Source organism: Marmota flaviventris, chromosome 11 (genome assembly GCF_047511675.1).
Source record: "Marmota flaviventris isolate mMarFla1 chromosome 11, mMarFla1.hap1, whole genome shotgun sequence".
Classification (NCBI taxonomy): domain Eukaryota; kingdom Metazoa; phylum Chordata; class Mammalia; order Rodentia; family Sciuridae; genus Marmota; species Marmota flaviventris.
Window position 1 is genome coordinate 109,302,870 of NC_092508.1, and position 17,194 is coordinate 109,320,063.

Consider the following 17,194-nt stretch of genomic DNA (forward strand, 5'->3'; position numbering starts at 1 on the left):
AGTTTGTGATTAAACTTACAGACTAAATTTTTAATTGTGTCCCTTTGTAACTAAAAACTTGTTTTGATGTTTCTTTGAAGTTCTAGGGCTTGAACTCAGAACCACACAGAATGGGTAGTCAAGTGCTGTACCACTGAGCTACATCCCAAGGCCTTTTTAATTTTTATTTGGAGGCAGACCTTGCTAAATTGCTTAAGCTGGCCTCAAACTTGCAATCCTCCTGCCTCATCCTCCCTAGTGGCTGGCATTATAGGCATATGTCATCATGCCTGCAAAAAACATGCAATCCAGAACACAATTTGTAAATTATATACATGTATTCAAAACCTATAAATTAATATATGTCTTTTTCTTTTAGGAAAAAAATAAACATAAATAAATGTCCTCATACTTCCCTTGGGCACCCTAGCAGATCCTCATGGATGTGCAGCAGTACGGAGTGTACAGCTTAGACCTGGGTGCTGTGGGAGTTGAAGGCAGAGGGACCTAGAGAAGTGAAAGTCTAGTCTCTCCTGCTCTCTCACCACTGGCACTCAAGTTCCTAGTTCCTCTCTCCAAAGCAGCTGCTATGAATAGTTTGGTTTTTCTTTTCTGTGAAAAATAGCAAGCCCTTGACTCTCTCACTTAGCATTTCTTTCTTTGAAGAAGTTTCAAAAGAACGTCTATTTTTATTTTTTGGAGAGGGGGAGGGGTACCAGGGATTGAACCCAGGGCTACTTAACCATTGAGCTACATCTCCAGCCTTTTAAAAAAAATTTTTATTAGAGACAGGGTCTCGCTGAGTTGCTTAGGGATTCGCTAAGTTGCAGAAGCTGGGTTTGAACTCACAATCCTCCTGCCTTAGCCTTCAGAGTTGCTGGGATTACAGACGTGTGCCACCATGCCCAGCAATATACTTTTCATTATGTACAAATTTATTCAAAAGAATTTTATTAGTAGCCACTATGCATGGCAGGCCTTGCTTTAGGGGGTTGGGGATAAGTGCAATCAGAAGTAGACAAATCTAACTGCCCTCATGGGACTTTACATTCTGTGGGGTGAGAAAGCCAATAAACAAGCAAATATTAATATGTACATAAATGGCAAATGTTAATAAGTGTTTTGAAGAAAAATAAGTTGGGTGAGTTAACAGAGAATGACAAGTGGATAGTGTGTGGGGAAGGAAATGCAAAGAGAGGCCTAGGCAAGGTCTCTTGGAGAAGATGACACTAGAGCAGAGAGCTGAGGGAGGGTCGATCCTGACAGATGTCTGGGGAAAGCACTGCATGCAGTGGGTCATGAGTTGCAAAGTCCCTGAAGTAAGAACGCACTGTGACTAGATGAGACAGAGGTCAGAACCTGATCACATGAGGGTGTGAATATCCTACTAAGGACTCTGGTTTGACTGAATGTGTTGAAAGAACTAGATTACCTGGCTTGCTATGTAGACAAAGGGGTAAAAGCAGGGAAGACAGGGAAATAGTGGGCAGGCTACTGTTTGAGGGTCCTCAAAAGAGGATGTTATTCCTAATGATGCCAGTGGTGGAGAGTGATATATGGTTGTATTCAGGATTTTTTTGGAAGTTAGACACAGTAGAGTTTTCTGGTATTATGCAAGCATATATTTAAGATTGTCACTCCCCCCTCCATTTACACAAATAATAACTTGCTGTGCTTACTTTTTGCATCTTGCTTGTTTTTCACTTAATATTAGACAGGTTATTGCACTTTGGTCTGGATCAGTGACATTTATCATTTTCTTTTCATTTTTTCTTTTGCATTCATTTTTGACTAAATTAATATGCACAGAGTTTTAAAAAGCAAATAGTTCTCCAAGACTTACAGTGAAAAGCAGCAAACTAACTCTCATACCACCACACCTACCACTTCTTCCTTTGGAGACTCTAGTTTCATTTCTTTTACCTGGTTGTTTTGGTATTTGTCTCCATTTTCCAGGACAGCATTCTGGAACTGTTACTTCTTAACTGTCTCATTTTAGATAATGATCTTTGATTTATTACTCTGGAAAAGGACTATAAGCATAGGACTCAGTGGTTAAGTATTAAATTCTAGCTTGTTAATTATATTCCTTCAGAATTTGAAAGCCTTTTTTCTTTGCTTTGTAGCTTTCAATGATGAAGTTAAAAATTAATCTAGTGCAATCATGATGAAACTACCTCTGAATATCTGACATAAAAAGACAAAGCTTCATCTACTGCTTGGCCTTCTGTAGGAGAGCTATGCTGGCCAGGCACAGTCTTTCTGGGCAGAATAAATTGCTGAGTCTCTCCAGGGATTCTAGGAAACATGGAGTTCAGGGACTGGTAAACTTGCAATAGCTTCAGTATGTTGCCGTCACCTTAAGAGTTGTAGCTACTTGGTTGATCAGTCAGAAGTGTGTTTAGTGGAGTAAGTCCATCTCTAGCTGGTTGATTTCCTTTCCTTCCTTTCTTTCTTAATTTTCTGATGATTTAAAAATTAAATATTATTTTAATTGTATCAATGTATTGGGTACAGTGTGACAATTTGAAACATGTATACAGTGTATACTGATAAAATCAGGACAGTTAATATTTCCATCTCAAATTTTTTAAAAATTTTTGCCAACAGAATGGGAGCAAATCTTTACCACAACTACATCAGAAAGTACATTAATCTCTAGGATATATAAAGCACTCAAAATCTTAACACCAAAAAACCCAAATAACCCAATCAATAAAAGGGCCAAAGAACTGAACAGACACTTCTCAGAAGAGGATATACAATCAATCAACAAACATCTGAAAAAATGTTCAGCATCTCTAGCAATCAGAGAAATGCAAATCAAAACTACTCTTGTAATGCCAGATTCGTGGGACCCCAATAGACCTGAATCCGATGCAATCACACAAGGGTCTTTATTGCAAGCTCAAGCCTGGACTCACAATCGTTCCTGATGCAGCGGTCCCAGGGAGTGAGTCCTGGTCCTTTGTTCAGTGAGATTTTATAGGTTTTGGGGGGATACTCTATGCGTCACAACATCACACAGCAAATCATTCCATACGGAGGGAAAATCAAACAACTCTTAACATTGATTAGTACATTCACTGGCGGGAACAAGTTGGGTAAGGGTGATTGGTTAGTACAAGAGGGGGATTCCTTTGAACTGATTGGTTTAGGCCACGAGGGGTGTATGTGCTAAACTACATGGTTTCCCCACATGTTATCAACCACCATAAACTACTGGGGGGTCATCTGGCATCCCCGGTATTTTCCCTGTCTCATGCTGATTGGTGGTTGCTAGGGGGGTTGCTATGGGTCCTCACCTAGCCTAATGAGTCAGGGACACCTGGTGCCACAGGTCTCTCCTGTTATTTACAGACAAACAACTCAGCAGGGTGGGTATGTGCTTAGAAATGCTCTGTGGGTTTTTCCAAGGACAAGGGTCACGCCCCCTTCCTTGGACAGGCTTTGCTCTGAGGTAGAGGCTGGTTTCTCAAAAATGGAGTCACATCAGTTTCTCACTCTAAGATTTCAATCTCACTCCAATCAGAATGGCAGCTATCAAGAATACAAACAACAATAAGCATTGGCGAGGATGTTGGGGAAAAGGCACACTCATACATTGCTGGTGGGATTGCAAATTGGTGCACCCCCAATCTGGAAAGCACTATGAAGATTCCTTGGGAAACTTGGAATGGGACCACCATTTGACCCAGCTATCCCACTCCTCAGTCTATACCCAAAGGACTTAAAGACAGCATACTACAGGAACACAGCCACATCAATGTTTATAGCAGCACAATTCACAATAGCTAAATTATGGAACCAACCTAGATGCCCTTCAGTAGATAAATGGGTAGGGAAACTTTGGTATAGATACACAATGGAACATGACTCAGCATTAAAAGAGAATAAAATCATGGCATTTGCAGGTAAATGGATGAAGTTGGAGAATATAATACTGAGTGAAGCAAGCCAATCCCAAAAAACCAAAGGCCGAATGTTTTCTTTGATATGAGGATGCTGACTCATAATGGTGATGGGTAGGGAGCATGGGAGGAATGGAGAATCTTTAGATAGGGCAAAGGAAGGGAGGGGAAAGGAGGGGGCAGGGGATTAGAAATGATGGTGGAATGAGTTAGACATCATTACCCTAAGTACATGTATGAAGAATGGTGTGAAAATACTTTGTGTACAATCAGTGACTTGAAAAATTGTTCTCTATATGTATAATATGAAATGAATTGCATTCTGCCATCATGTATAATAAATTAGAGTAAATAAATAATTTAATTAAAAAATTTAAATTTTTTGATTGACACATAGTAATTGTACATATTTATAGAGTACAGCTTGATATTTTCAATGCATGTATATATGATGTGTACTGATCAAATCAGGGTAATTAACATTTCCATCTCCTTATTATTACTTTGTGTTTGGAGACTTTAGCTACTCTTGTCTAGTATTCAGAAAATATATGGTAGCCACCTTTAAAGAACACCAGAGCATATTACTTCCATCTACCTGTGTTTGGGTACTCATAATTTAACTCTTCTCATCTTCCCTAGCCTCTAGTAATCATTATTTTACATTCTGATTTTTTTAACATCCTCAGATGAGAGCCGGTTGACTTTCAGAAACAAGGGCCTATTATTGATTAGTCAGCTTGCAAAAAAAAAAAAAAAAAAACAGGTTCAATGAAGGATATTACCACTGATCAATTAAATTTGTTTAAATCCAGTTTTGATTGCCACTTGTTATATGACTCTAGGTCATAACTTTTTTCTAAATTTTCAGAACATTTTTATTCTCCCTAATTGCTAATTTTGTGTATATGACCTAGATATTATTTTTTTCCTCTTTACAATCTTACAGAATCTTCTCTTTGTCATAACATGTGAAATTTCACAATGTTGTACATTAACCTGGGATTGTTTTCAGTTGGGAAAGTTTTGAGTCTGGAAATTCAGATCATTTATTATCTCCTCTTCTTGATTTTCTCTGTTTTCTGGGCTGTATTTTTAATGCAAAAATTTCTTGACTAGTTACCTACTTGTCTTATATACATATTCCATCCCTTTTTCTTTCTTTCTTTTTTTTTTTTTTGTTTTTGTTTTTTTAGTTGTAGATGGGCACAATACCTTTATTTATTTTTATGTGGCGCTGAGGATCGAACTCAGTGCCCCACACGTGCTAGGTGAGCACTCTACCACTGAGCCACAAACCCGGCCCCCCCTTTTCTTTTTGTTGGAAAAATTCCTCAACTTTATATCCTCAGAACTTTCTGCTGAAATTTTTCATTTTACTAAGTACTTAATTTCCAAAATGTTTTCATAATGTACTGTTTCCTTTTTGTTTATTTATGGATCGATACTGTTCTTGTTTCATAGTTATAGTGGCTTCTTTTTGTGAAGTTTTTGACATTTATTTTATCTTTATATCCTTAACATTACATGTTATTATTTCATTTTCTGTCTTTCAGGTAAAACCTTTTTGATATCTTGTAGGCTTTGTATCTCATAACATTTAACAGTGATTTACTGAAAACTCTTGAGGATATGTTAGTCAGGCTGGTCTGCCCTGCACTTCATTGTGAGAGCATCAGAGTGGGCTGTTCAATGCAGTAATCTCCAAAATCATTATCCTTCCAATGTCAGGTCTTTTTATCATGTACAAGTTACATTTCCCAAAGATACCTTCCAGTGTCCTGCCTAGAGGGTGAAGGTCTGTCTTTTCATGTTCTAGGCCTATAGGAGGAAAAGATAGATGTGGCATGTGGTATCTTGGTAATAAGTGTGAATTCACTTCATGCTATATTTGTAGTAAAATTTCTTCTCCTTTAGTTGCACTGGTGTTCTTCCATTGCATCTATTTTTTTTTTTTTTTCCATTCTGAAGATAAGCCATCACTCTTCTGCCAACTAAGGAAAGAACAGTTTCTGGGATGCTGCATGGATATGGGGAGGAATCTAGGGATTCAATTCCTTCTAAAAGTAGACATCCTCACAACACCCCTGATTTAGTTCATTTTCCTTTTACCCTTACTTTCACAGGGACACGGTGAAATTAGTTTCCAATTCTTTGAATATCCTATAAGTCAGATGAGTTCTTAGTTGTCTCTACTACCTAACCTGATTCTTTTTTTTTTTTTTTTCAGATCTACTCACTCTATCACCAGGTATTCATTGGTCTTCCAGCTTCCAAAATTGTCTCTTCTCTTCTAGATAGCTCTGGATTTATTTTGGATTTCAACCTTAAAAATATCGCTTTGCTGGTAGTTTTAGTGGAGTTTCTCGAAGGCAAGGAGATAGAAGTGTACGTGAGATTTCCTATTTTTACACAGAACTTGCTTTTCATTCTCTACTTATGTGAAGTGTGTTAATGACTTCATAATTGAATCTAACTCATAATTTATTTGTGATAGATCTAAAACTTGTCAATGACAGACAGCTCTAATTGCAATAGGCTTAAAATAATACCTTCCTCCTAAGGAACACAGAGAAGGAAAGGGAAAGTAATTTGGCACTAACCCAGGAAAAGGAATATTCAATTATAAGTCAAGATTAATATGCCTGAGAATATTCTTCCCAAGCATTTGCATGCCCTTGCTAAGTTGCAGAATGAATAACAACCTTAATAAGAAAATTCCTAAGCCTGTGCAAACTTGTGGGAGAGGTGTAGTCATGCATAGTCTCACACCAAAATCTGCCAAGGCAGTGAACACTATGTAATTCAAAATTTCAGTGTTTCTTTCCAGATAGTAGTAGCTCAAAGCTGGAAACATATGTGCTCACGAATCTTTGTCAAATTAATCACTTCCCCTGTTGTATCAAAAATTTAATACAGGCTTCTAAATAACCAGTTACTGTGGTGATCTGTTTACTAATCATATGATAAATTACAGCCCAGGGACATTGCTGTTGTTCCATAAGTTACAGTTGCTCTGTAATTGCCGTCATATTTTCCAGACTGCTCACCTGCAGCCTTTTAGGGATGGCCAGCTTCAATATCCAAAGCCAACCCAGACAATGACACACTGTAATGCCACAAAGTCAAAATAAACAAGATAGTACATATAGTCAGCTATTCCAAGTCAACTCTTCCAACTCTGCCTCTGAAATATCTCCTTTCTCTCTGCCTGAAAACATGATCTGTTTTCCTACTCCAATAAGCTCCAGTGTGTGTGTGGGGGGGGTAATAGATCAGGGGATACAAAGTAGTAGATATGTAGGATGAAGAAGTCTAGAAATCTACTGGAAGATAACACATAAAACAACTCACATAATGGGAAAGCTTGACTTCTCACCCCAGAGCCAAGCCTTCCCTCCTTTAACCACATCTTCATTAGTAACAATAAAAACATATATCTAACAATGATTTAGATACATCTTTCAGTAAAGAGGGATTGAGTCATTTTAACACATGCTGCCAAGGGATGCAAGAGGATGGAAGTGAGAAAAGACCACGGGGGAGGTCATGATTTTCAGGAGGTGGCAGAGTCAAGGGAAGATTTTCTTTTCTAAATGCTGGTAGATTCACTTTAAAAACCTCTCTCTCCTGCTCTGACTTCTCTCTTGACCTCTCCCTTCCCATGTTTACAATTGTGTACTGGACATCTCTGCTTTACATTTTCAGACTGTCAACTGTGACGTGGCTAAAGGTGAATGCATCATCCCTTTCCCCGGTCTTTAAGATCTGTTGTCCCTAATACTGGGCCATCACTTTCCCAAACATCCACCTCAGAAACTTAGACAACTTTCAACAATGACTCCATCTCTTTCTTAGCAATGCCTAGAACAGATCCCGACACATCCTAGCAATGCAGTACATATTCTCTTCAATGATTCTGAGACTCCTTCCTCTTTCTAATTCTGTATCCCTTCCTCCCTCCCTCTCTCTCTCTCTCTCTCTCTCTCTCTCTCTCTCTCTCTCTCTCTCTCTCTCTCTCTCTCTCTTCTTAGCTCCCTTTTACCTTCCCCAATCCATTCTCTTCCTTCAATTTCCCATGTGACTGGTTCTCTTGGCCACCCATCTGAAGCAGCAGTGGGAGAGCAGCAACACCGAAGAGTTAAATTATAACTAATCCCATGATGGTGTTTCACACATTCCATATTAACAGCAAAATGTTTCTAGTCAGCAAGAACAGGGAGACCTGACTGCGATGTTCTTAATGCTGTTAACATAACTGAGAAAGAATGTGTGGCTCAGATGGGGCACTGGTATGCAGGAAAACACATCCAAGGTTAATGCCAGCAGCCAAGTTTGTTCAGGATGCCTCCCTGTCATGAATATTTTGTTACATTTTGTTACTCTAGAACCAAGCCTAACCAACCTCTCAATTTCTGGCAATTCCACACTGTTCTGTCAATTATTTGGGCTCACAAGACTGGCTTACTCTAGTTCCCCTCTTCTCTAGCCTTTTTAAATGCCCTTGGTCTCTTTAAAAAACAAAAGACACACAAACAAACAGAAACCTCTTCCTTCCACCCATCCAACCATAATTTATCAGGCGCTCATTAAAATGCACCCAGATTAGTCCTTTAATTAGATCCCTTTGCTTCTTCCTGCCCCTCCTCAGAGTCCTGCTGGAGGCCACCGGATTTCTCAACCTGGTGGCCTTTCATTATGTAATGACTTAAGACCCAGCAGGGCACCACTTTCTTCTTTCCCTGTGTCCCCAACCCAGCCTCTGACAAACACTACTGTGGGGTTCAGGCAGGTGGAGTTTCCTGCTTGCCCCTGAAAAGATTATACTCACACTGGCCACCCCTACCACCGGGATACTCACATCAGAGCTATACTTCAAAATCCCTTTTCCTCCTTAAATCCTGGCTGATAGCCCACTTTACACTGACTCCCTCCCTGGCTTTCTTTAGGCTCAAGGATACTGAGGAGAGATGCATTTACCACCTAATGAGGCTCACACTTGTGGATTCTTCTGCAACCCCCTTGCAAACTGAAGATATAATTTTTTTTTTTACAATCTTGCATGTTTTTTCCCTTTTTTCCTCTTTTTAAAAATTTTGTTCTAATTAGTTTTATAGGACAGCAGAATGCATTTTGACACATTGTACAGAAATAGGGCACAACTTCTCCTTCCTCTGGCTGTACATGATGCAGAGTCACACCAGTCATGCAAACATACCTGTATATAGGGTAATAATGTCCATCTCATTCCACTACCCTTCTTACCCCCACATTCCCCCTCCCCTCACTCCCTTCTGCCCAATCCAAAGTTCCTCTGTTCTTTTCTAGCCCTTCCCTGCTGAGAGCCATAGCCGAGTCCAATGAGGAATGACACATGGCATTTTTGCCAGAAGGAGTGGTTGAGAGGTGACACCAGCAAGCCATTGAGATGATAATGGTTATGTTAAGCTGTGTATTCAATTGTATATTAGACCCCTGCTGTCCGCCTCAGGCACAGGCTACTTTGGAGTTCTCACGAGGATTCCCGAGTTCCCATTGGTTGGGGAAGTGCCGGAGGAGGGATTTCCGGTTGGTGGTTCCTGGAGGAGCCCCGTGGTGTTCGGAGAGTTTCCGGGGAGCGTGGGTGGAGTGTGCTGGTGGAGTTCAGAAATAAAGTTTGTTCCTGCTTCAGTGGCTCGTGATTTGTGCCCAGCCAGACTGCGGCACCTCCCCATTATGGATCAGTATCTGCTTATCAGAGAAAACATTCAGCCTTTAGTTTTTTAGGATTGGCTTATTTCACTTAGCATGATATTCTCGAACTGCATCCATTTACCTGCAAATGCCACAATTTCATTCTTCTTTAAGGCTGAGTAATATTCCATTGTGTATATGCACCTAATTTTCTTTATCCATTCATCTGTTGAAGGGCATCTAGGTTGGTTCCATAGTTTAGCTATTGTGAATTGAACTGCTATAAACATTGAAATGGCTGCTTCACTGTAGTATGCTGATTTTAAGTCCTTCGGGTATAAACCAAGGAGTGGAATATCTGGGTTAAATGGTAGTTCCATTCCAAGGTTTCTGAGTAATCTCCACACTGATTTTCAGAGTTGTTGTACCAATTTTCAATCCCACCAGCAAGTTATGTGTGTACCTTTTCCCCCATGTCCTCACCAACACTTATCGTTGCTTGTATTCTTGATAATTGCCATTCTGACTGGAGTGAGATGAAATCTTAGAGTAGTTTTGTTTGCATTTCTCTAATTTGCATTCTTTTTTCTTAAAGAAGGTTCTCCAAATTATAAAACCCTCAAGTCCCTTACAAGCAAGATTTATCCTTAAATGTAGGCATTTAGTTATATTTTTTTCTTGAAGTATTTTCTAATTGACTAATTATAACATACTTCCTTTCTTAACTATGAGCTCTCTGCTATATTGTGCTGCTCTATTATGCTGTATAGTATATAGTTTGGTTGTGGTGGTGTCCACAACATCTCTGCCCAAAATCACTTCTGCCATAACCTAAATGCATGGCCTTTGGGCAAGTTTTATGTTTTAACTTTGCTAAAAATTCATCTCATTTATGTTAAATGGGAATGATTATGGTGAAAACCACATTATGACTTTTTGGCAACCCAAGGCACCTTTGCCTTCATGAAACATTTTGTGAGCCCTTTAAATCCTAAACCCTATGCATTGTTCCCAGTGAAGCTAATGGATAAATTGACCCTGATTAAAGTCCACATAGAGAATTTTAGTAAGTAACAAATGAGACAATGTGCATAAATACTTGACATGTATTAGGTGTTCAGTGGGTGTTGGCCATTATGTTTGTTGTTATCATCTCAACAAATTCATGGTGAATAACAGAATATAAAGGCTTATACAGTGATTTGAATAGAACATATTTACACTAAACTATTTATACTAATGGAAGCTGAGAATCAGTGATATCATTTCCTTAAAGTATAATATTAATTAAAGCATGCCCATGTTTGTAGACTTAGTATCCACCCTGTATTTTCAAGCATTTATCACCTGCTGACGAGGTGCTCAGATGTCTCAAACTTGGACTTCTCGGCAGAGGTTTTTAGATACTATAGTCACAGACTCTATTTAAGAGTTTCTGACTCAGTGGCTCTCAATGGGGATCTGAAAATAGGCACATTTCAAAAATCTTATTCCATTTGTGATTTTGAAGAGCAGCTATTTGTTGGAAACCACCACATCATGGACAAGTCAGTTCAGGTCAGTGAAAACTGAAAAAGTGTCATACAGGGACTTCAGCTAACTTCTTCGCAAATGTTGTTAACAGCCATCCCCACTCGTTGCAAATAAAATAGCATAATTTTATGGAAATTCAGTTTCAAGACAAGGTCCCTATCTTTCCCTTTCCAACCAGAATGCTTTTTTAGTGAGTCATTCTGGAGTAGCCAGAAGAGATATAACCCATATTGTAGCATTCAAGGAACTTGCAGAATATATACAAGCCCAAACCAGGGGAGCATACATTAAGGACCAAACAAGCACTTTGGACATTAGCATTCATTCAGAAAAGGAACCAACCACTGTAGGCTGGTTGTTGGGAAAGGCCTCACAATGAAGTGACAGTGAAGAATGACTTAAATTGAATCATGCAAAAAGTTGAACCATGGGACATATTGTGATAGGAAAAGAGAATGATGGGCTGGGGGTGGGGGTCTATGGATAAAATTGGCTTTGCCATTCAATAGCTGGGTGCCTTTGAAAATAAAGATATGGAAAATATAAACAAAAATCTTACTCCCATTGTGATTTTGAAGAGTCTAGACAAAAGAAATCTAGCATGAGAATATTAATGATGAGAATATTAATGATTGGAAAAATATAATTTAAGGCAAAAAAAATAAGAATAAAAAGGTCCGGGTGAACTGACATATACCTATAATTCCATGTACTGAGGAAGCTGAAGTATGAGGATCACATAAGCATAGAAGTTTGGGACCAGCCTGGAAACATAGCAAGACCGTGTCTCTTAAAAAAAAAAGAAGAAGAAACAGGGATCAAACACTATGATAAGGAATGCTCAGTCCTTACTACACATCAGGAGAATATATCATCCTGTATTTGTGTGCTCTCAAAAAACAAAACAGTATAAACGGTAGTCCATGAATTGGGAGAATTAACACATTTCTATCAGATAATGATGGATCAGGCATTTAAAACATTAATAAGAATAAAAAGAAACTTACTGAACAATAATAAGGGGAATCTGAAGCACCGAGCAATAAAGTAATTCTCCCAGTGTCATGGAATAAGTGACAGATTTACACCCAAGAAATCTGTTTCTATTGTCAGCCCTCCACTAAAGTGGCATGTAGAAAGATACAGCTTTAAATTCATTTACATAAAAATGAAATATTAAAGATAAGCCAATTAGACCATCAATGTTTAATTCAAGAAGCTAAAGAAAGAATGAATTCAAAAAAAGAAGGAAAAGTTAAAATAACAATAGAAATACACAAGAACAAAAATTGACACTAAAAGAAGCTGGTATTTTGAAAACCTAATAAAACCTTAAAATATGCGAAGACTGTGGATGTAGATCAGTGGTAGAGCTCTTGCCTAGCATGCAGGAGGCCCTGCATCCCATGCCCAGCATCTCAAAGGCATGGGGAAGGGGTAAGTCAATGGAGAGAGAAATTCACAGAGAACAAAAATATGAAACAGATGCATGAAGAAGTTGGCATAGCTAGAGAAAAATATTTTTAATATTATAAATGAATAGTATAAAATTTTTTTTGCCAATATATTTGGAAATTTAAAGGAACTATACTATTTTCTAGGAAAAAAACAAAAATTATCAGATTGTCAAGAAATAAAAAATCAAAACAACAATACTCAATAAAGAAATGAAGGTGGGTGAAGAATCTCCCAAATCTTCTTTCTACTTAAAAAGATAGAAAGTATAGACAATTTTTACAGTGTTTAGTAACAAATCATTAAAGAAATAATAATTCAAAGTTTTCAGAGACTTAAAGAACAAAGATAAAGTGAGAGAGGAGCAAAGCCAGGCAGCTTATTTTACAAAGTTTCAATTACCTTGATGCCACGAGGAGACAAAAGCAATACAAAAAAAGAGGATTAGTTATAGAAAACTGAATAATACAATATTAGTGAACAGGCCTAACATCTGGGTCCCATTGGAATCTGTTTGCCACATAGAAGTAGAAAAAAAGCAGAGGAATTTTAATTGTTGGGTCTTCCTCTCTGCCTCATTTTCCAGCTCATGAAGAATAGAGTCAGAGCTGTGTCTCAGCAGTAGCACACTCGCCTGGCATGTGTGAGGCACTGGATTCGATTCTCAGCACCACATGAAATAAATAAAGGTCTATCAACAACTAAAAAAAAAGAATAGAGTCATTCCCCCAAATGCAACTGTGGCCTGAGGAAAGAGTTTTCATGTCCCAGTGTCATTATCATTGAGATGTCACAGTTATTCTAGATTTTGGGTAGGATGGGACATATTCAACATGGTCATGAGTATGACCTCCTCGGCTTACCATATGGTCAATACCATACAGGTAATCGAATACTACTAGGTTATGAAAAGCCATAAGAATTTTATCAGGAACTCTTGGCTTCAATATCCATCTATAGCAAAACTTCAACTAGATTAGCTCCTGCTCTTGCTCAACAGAACTGCTCTTGGATTCAGTGACTTGTCCTTAGTTACATTCTTACTATTTCAGTTTTTATAGTCAGCAATTGGCTATAAAGGTACTTGCAGGTGTCAGTTGTTAGCATCTGTCTTTATTTTTAAATTAATTAACATTTTGTGTTCTTTATGCTATGATGAAAAAGGCCCTTTGTAACAGAGGACTGTACTTCATAAATTTTAATTCTTTCAACTTCTTAGTTAATACTCTGGTTGATAAACGTTTTAAGACCTCTCTTTATAGAATCTGTGTAATTATATAACTTTGCTGTTTGCACATGGAGGGTGATATTGAGTGTTCATCACTCAATTAAGGTTAATTCATTACTCAAAAAACGTTTTGTATTCAGAAGGGATTGAGTTCAAATCTTGGTTCCAAGAGCAAATGGTCTGGAAATAAGCATACCCAGTTGTTAATAGAAGTTATCTCTGAAGTGGGGCACTGGAGGAGGCTGGGGCACTCCACTTTTACTTTATTCTTCTCTGAATTATTTTCATTTGTCATAATGAGAATGTCCAAATTTTGTAAATTGAAAAGAAAAGCAGGGAAAGGAAGGAAAGATAAAAAGGACCAATTCTGTGATGTGTGTTAACCTTTTTGCCTCTCTATGCAGTCGTATCTGCTAGGGATTGGTTCCAGGACCCCCAGAAGATGCTCAAGTCTCTTATATAAAATGGCACAATATTTACATATAACTTATGCATACCCTCCCATGGAAGATTGCTTATGATGGCCTATTACAAGGTAAATGCTGTGTAAATTGTTGTTACACTGAATTGTTTAGGGTACAACGACCAGAAAATGTCTGTGTATGTTCATACTGACTCCGTTTTTTCAAACGTGTCTCATCCACTGTGGGTTGAATCCATGCATGCAGAACCTATAGATATGAAGAACCAACTGTATCACAATTTATTCCTCCTTAATATGGATAATTTTGAAGGATTGTTATGAAGATTAAATTAGACAGTGAATATAAGGTACTTAGTTCTTTGCCCAGTACAAATTTGGTATCCAATAAATGTTAGCTATTATTACTGAGCAATATGTTTAATTCAATATCTAGCATGTAGTAAGGGTTCAATAAATGGCAAGTAATCTTTAAAAGATGATAGGTATTCTTGATAACCTATATTTCTAAAATGTATTTTGCATATTCTTTTTATTTAAATTTTCTTTGTTTCTTTTTTCTTTTTTGCATTGAGTTTTTGCCTACAGAGATGTTTACATATGTGTTAAATGATCTAAGAATGTGTGTATTTGCTGCAAGTATTCACTGACTATAAGGACAGAATTTTGAAATACTATTCATGACCATTACTATTGAACAGTTTGAAGTAAAATATGATGCACTCACACAGGAGAATAAAATGAACACAATAAGCTAAATATTCTTTTCTGTAAACAGTTCCAAGTAAAGGAAAATTAAGAGGAAAAAAGTAAAGTGTAGAATATTAGGTAGAATATGTCCTCATGTGGGGAAAACATATTTATGCTTGTACATGCATTTATTTTATACACCTATTTATTTTATATGTACATAGTCACATATGTTTGCATGTTTCTATGTATGTTTATATACTCTTATGGTTTATAGCTGGAATGTCCCTCAAGGACTCATATGTTGAAGGCTTGGTCCCCAATGCAGCAATGTTCAGAGATAGGGTTTTGGGGAAGTGATTGGATTATGAGCATTCTAAGATCATCAATGAATTAATCCATTGTTGGATTCATAGCCGAATGGACTATTGGAAGATGGTGGAAAACTGTAGGATGTAGAACCTAGTTGAAGGGAATGAGTTTTATGGTGCTTGCTCTTGGGGATTATATCATGTCCCTGCCCCTTTCTTTTTTTTGTCTATGTCTGTTTCCTGGCTGTTATGAGGTGAACAGCTTTCCTCTACCATGCCCTTTCATCCTGATGTTTCTGCCTCACTACAGGCCTAAAAGCATTGGAGCCAGCTAACCTTGGACTAAAAGTTCTGAAATGATGTGCCAAAATAAATCTTTCCTCTTTTGAGTTGTTTTTTCCTCAGGTATTTGGTCACAGCTATGAAAAGCTGACCAACACACACACACACACACACACACACACACACACAAAACACATACATGCATATTGATATGTGTATATATTTGTAAATACATAGAGTAGCCCTATTCTTTTTTTTTAGAGAGAGAGAGAGAGAGAGAGAGAGAGAGAGAGAGAGAGAGAGAGTTTAATATTTATTTTTTTCAGTTTTTCGGCGGACACAACATCTTTGTATGTGGTGCTGAGGATCGAACCCGGGCCGCACGCATGCCAGGGAGCGAACTACCGCTTGAGCCACATCCCCAGCCCGAGTAGACCTATTCAATGATAAGAATTGCTGAGAAAATTGCTGGCTTCAGAGAAGGTATTGAGTTATTGGGAGATGGGATGAGGTGAAGGAGACTCAGTTACCCTGGCATACAGTATTGTGGTTTTCATATTTTGTGCACTATACAAATATGACCTATTGAAAAAAACTGTAAGAATGAAGACTGTTTAGAATGTTGGAGAGCCCATCTTAAAACAACAGAAAGGAGTGAACATTTGTTAATAACATGAGTACAAACAGATGGAGAAAGAACTTGTACTGAACAATTCTCCAAATATAGAAATAATATGCTTTTTTTCTTCTTCTTCCTCTCCAAAGGCAGAATAACAGCAAGACAGGAAGCTGGAGAAAGTCAGATAAACATGGCATGCTGAAAAATTTGTTTCCAGATTAAATGTTAACTTTTTATGGAATGAAGATTATTGTTTGATCCATTTCTTCTTTTTAATGTGAAGTGACTAATTTTATGGTATGTTGTCTTAATCTGTTTTTGTTGTTGTTGTTGCTAATAAACATTATACTCAAGATTGGATAAAAATTATAAAGAGAAGAGATTATTTTGCTTACCAGTTCTGGTCCAAGGTGGAGGGACTGCATTTGATGGCAGCCTTCTTGGAGAGTCCAAGGTAGTGTGCATGGCATCACTAAAGAAGAATATGAGAGACCTAGCTGTTATGGTTTAGAAGGTTCCTTTTGCCCAAAAGCTTCTATGTTGATGCAGAAATTTCCAGAGATGAAATAATTGGATTATGAGCACTGTAACCTAATGGATTAATCCTAGTTCTAATTGACTGGGTGGAAACATAGGCAGGTGGGGTATGGATGGAGGAATTGGGTCACTGGGATCATGCTTTGGAAAGGTTCATTTCCCCCATGTCCCCTTCCTCTTCTTTCTCTCTGCTTATCAGCTAACATAAGCAAAACAACATTCCTCCATGATACCCTTCTACCACGATGTTCTGCCTCACCTTTGGCCCAGGGCAATAGACTCAGCCAACCTTGGACTAAACATACGAAACTTTGAGCCCCAAATAAACATCTCCTCCTCTAGGTTGTTCTTGTTGGATATGTTGGTCACAATGATACGAAACCAACTACCACACTAGCCAAACTGGATTTTACAGCGGACCTACTTTCAATATAATCTGAAACACAGTAATCCACCAGTTGAATGAATGGATTAATCTATTTGTGAAGGCAGAACACTAACTCCTCTAACAGAGCTCACCCAGTCTCACCTCTTATTGTCTCATAGTGGGGATTC

General features: G+C 38.0%; 1 long non-coding RNA gene across 7 annotated transcripts in view; it reads left to right on the forward strand.

Annotated features, from left to right (window-relative positions):
* The window catches only part of LOC114106862 (uncharacterized), a 55,800-nt gene extending 39,453 nt beyond the window's left edge, over window positions 1-16,347 (forward strand). For 6 of the 7 annotated variants that reach the window (XR_011709143.1, XR_011709145.1, XR_011709146.1 and 3 more), the window contains 2 exons: window positions 15,810-15,966; window positions 16,249-16,347. This is a non-coding gene — a long non-coding RNA (uncharacterized lncRNA). Of the gene's footprint in view, window positions 1-6,120; window positions 6,142-15,809; window positions 15,967-16,248 lie in introns of all 7 variants that reach the window. The other variant, XR_011709144.1, reaches the window with a different exon arrangement.
* The last annotated feature ends 847 nt before the right edge of the window (window positions 16,348-17,194 follow it).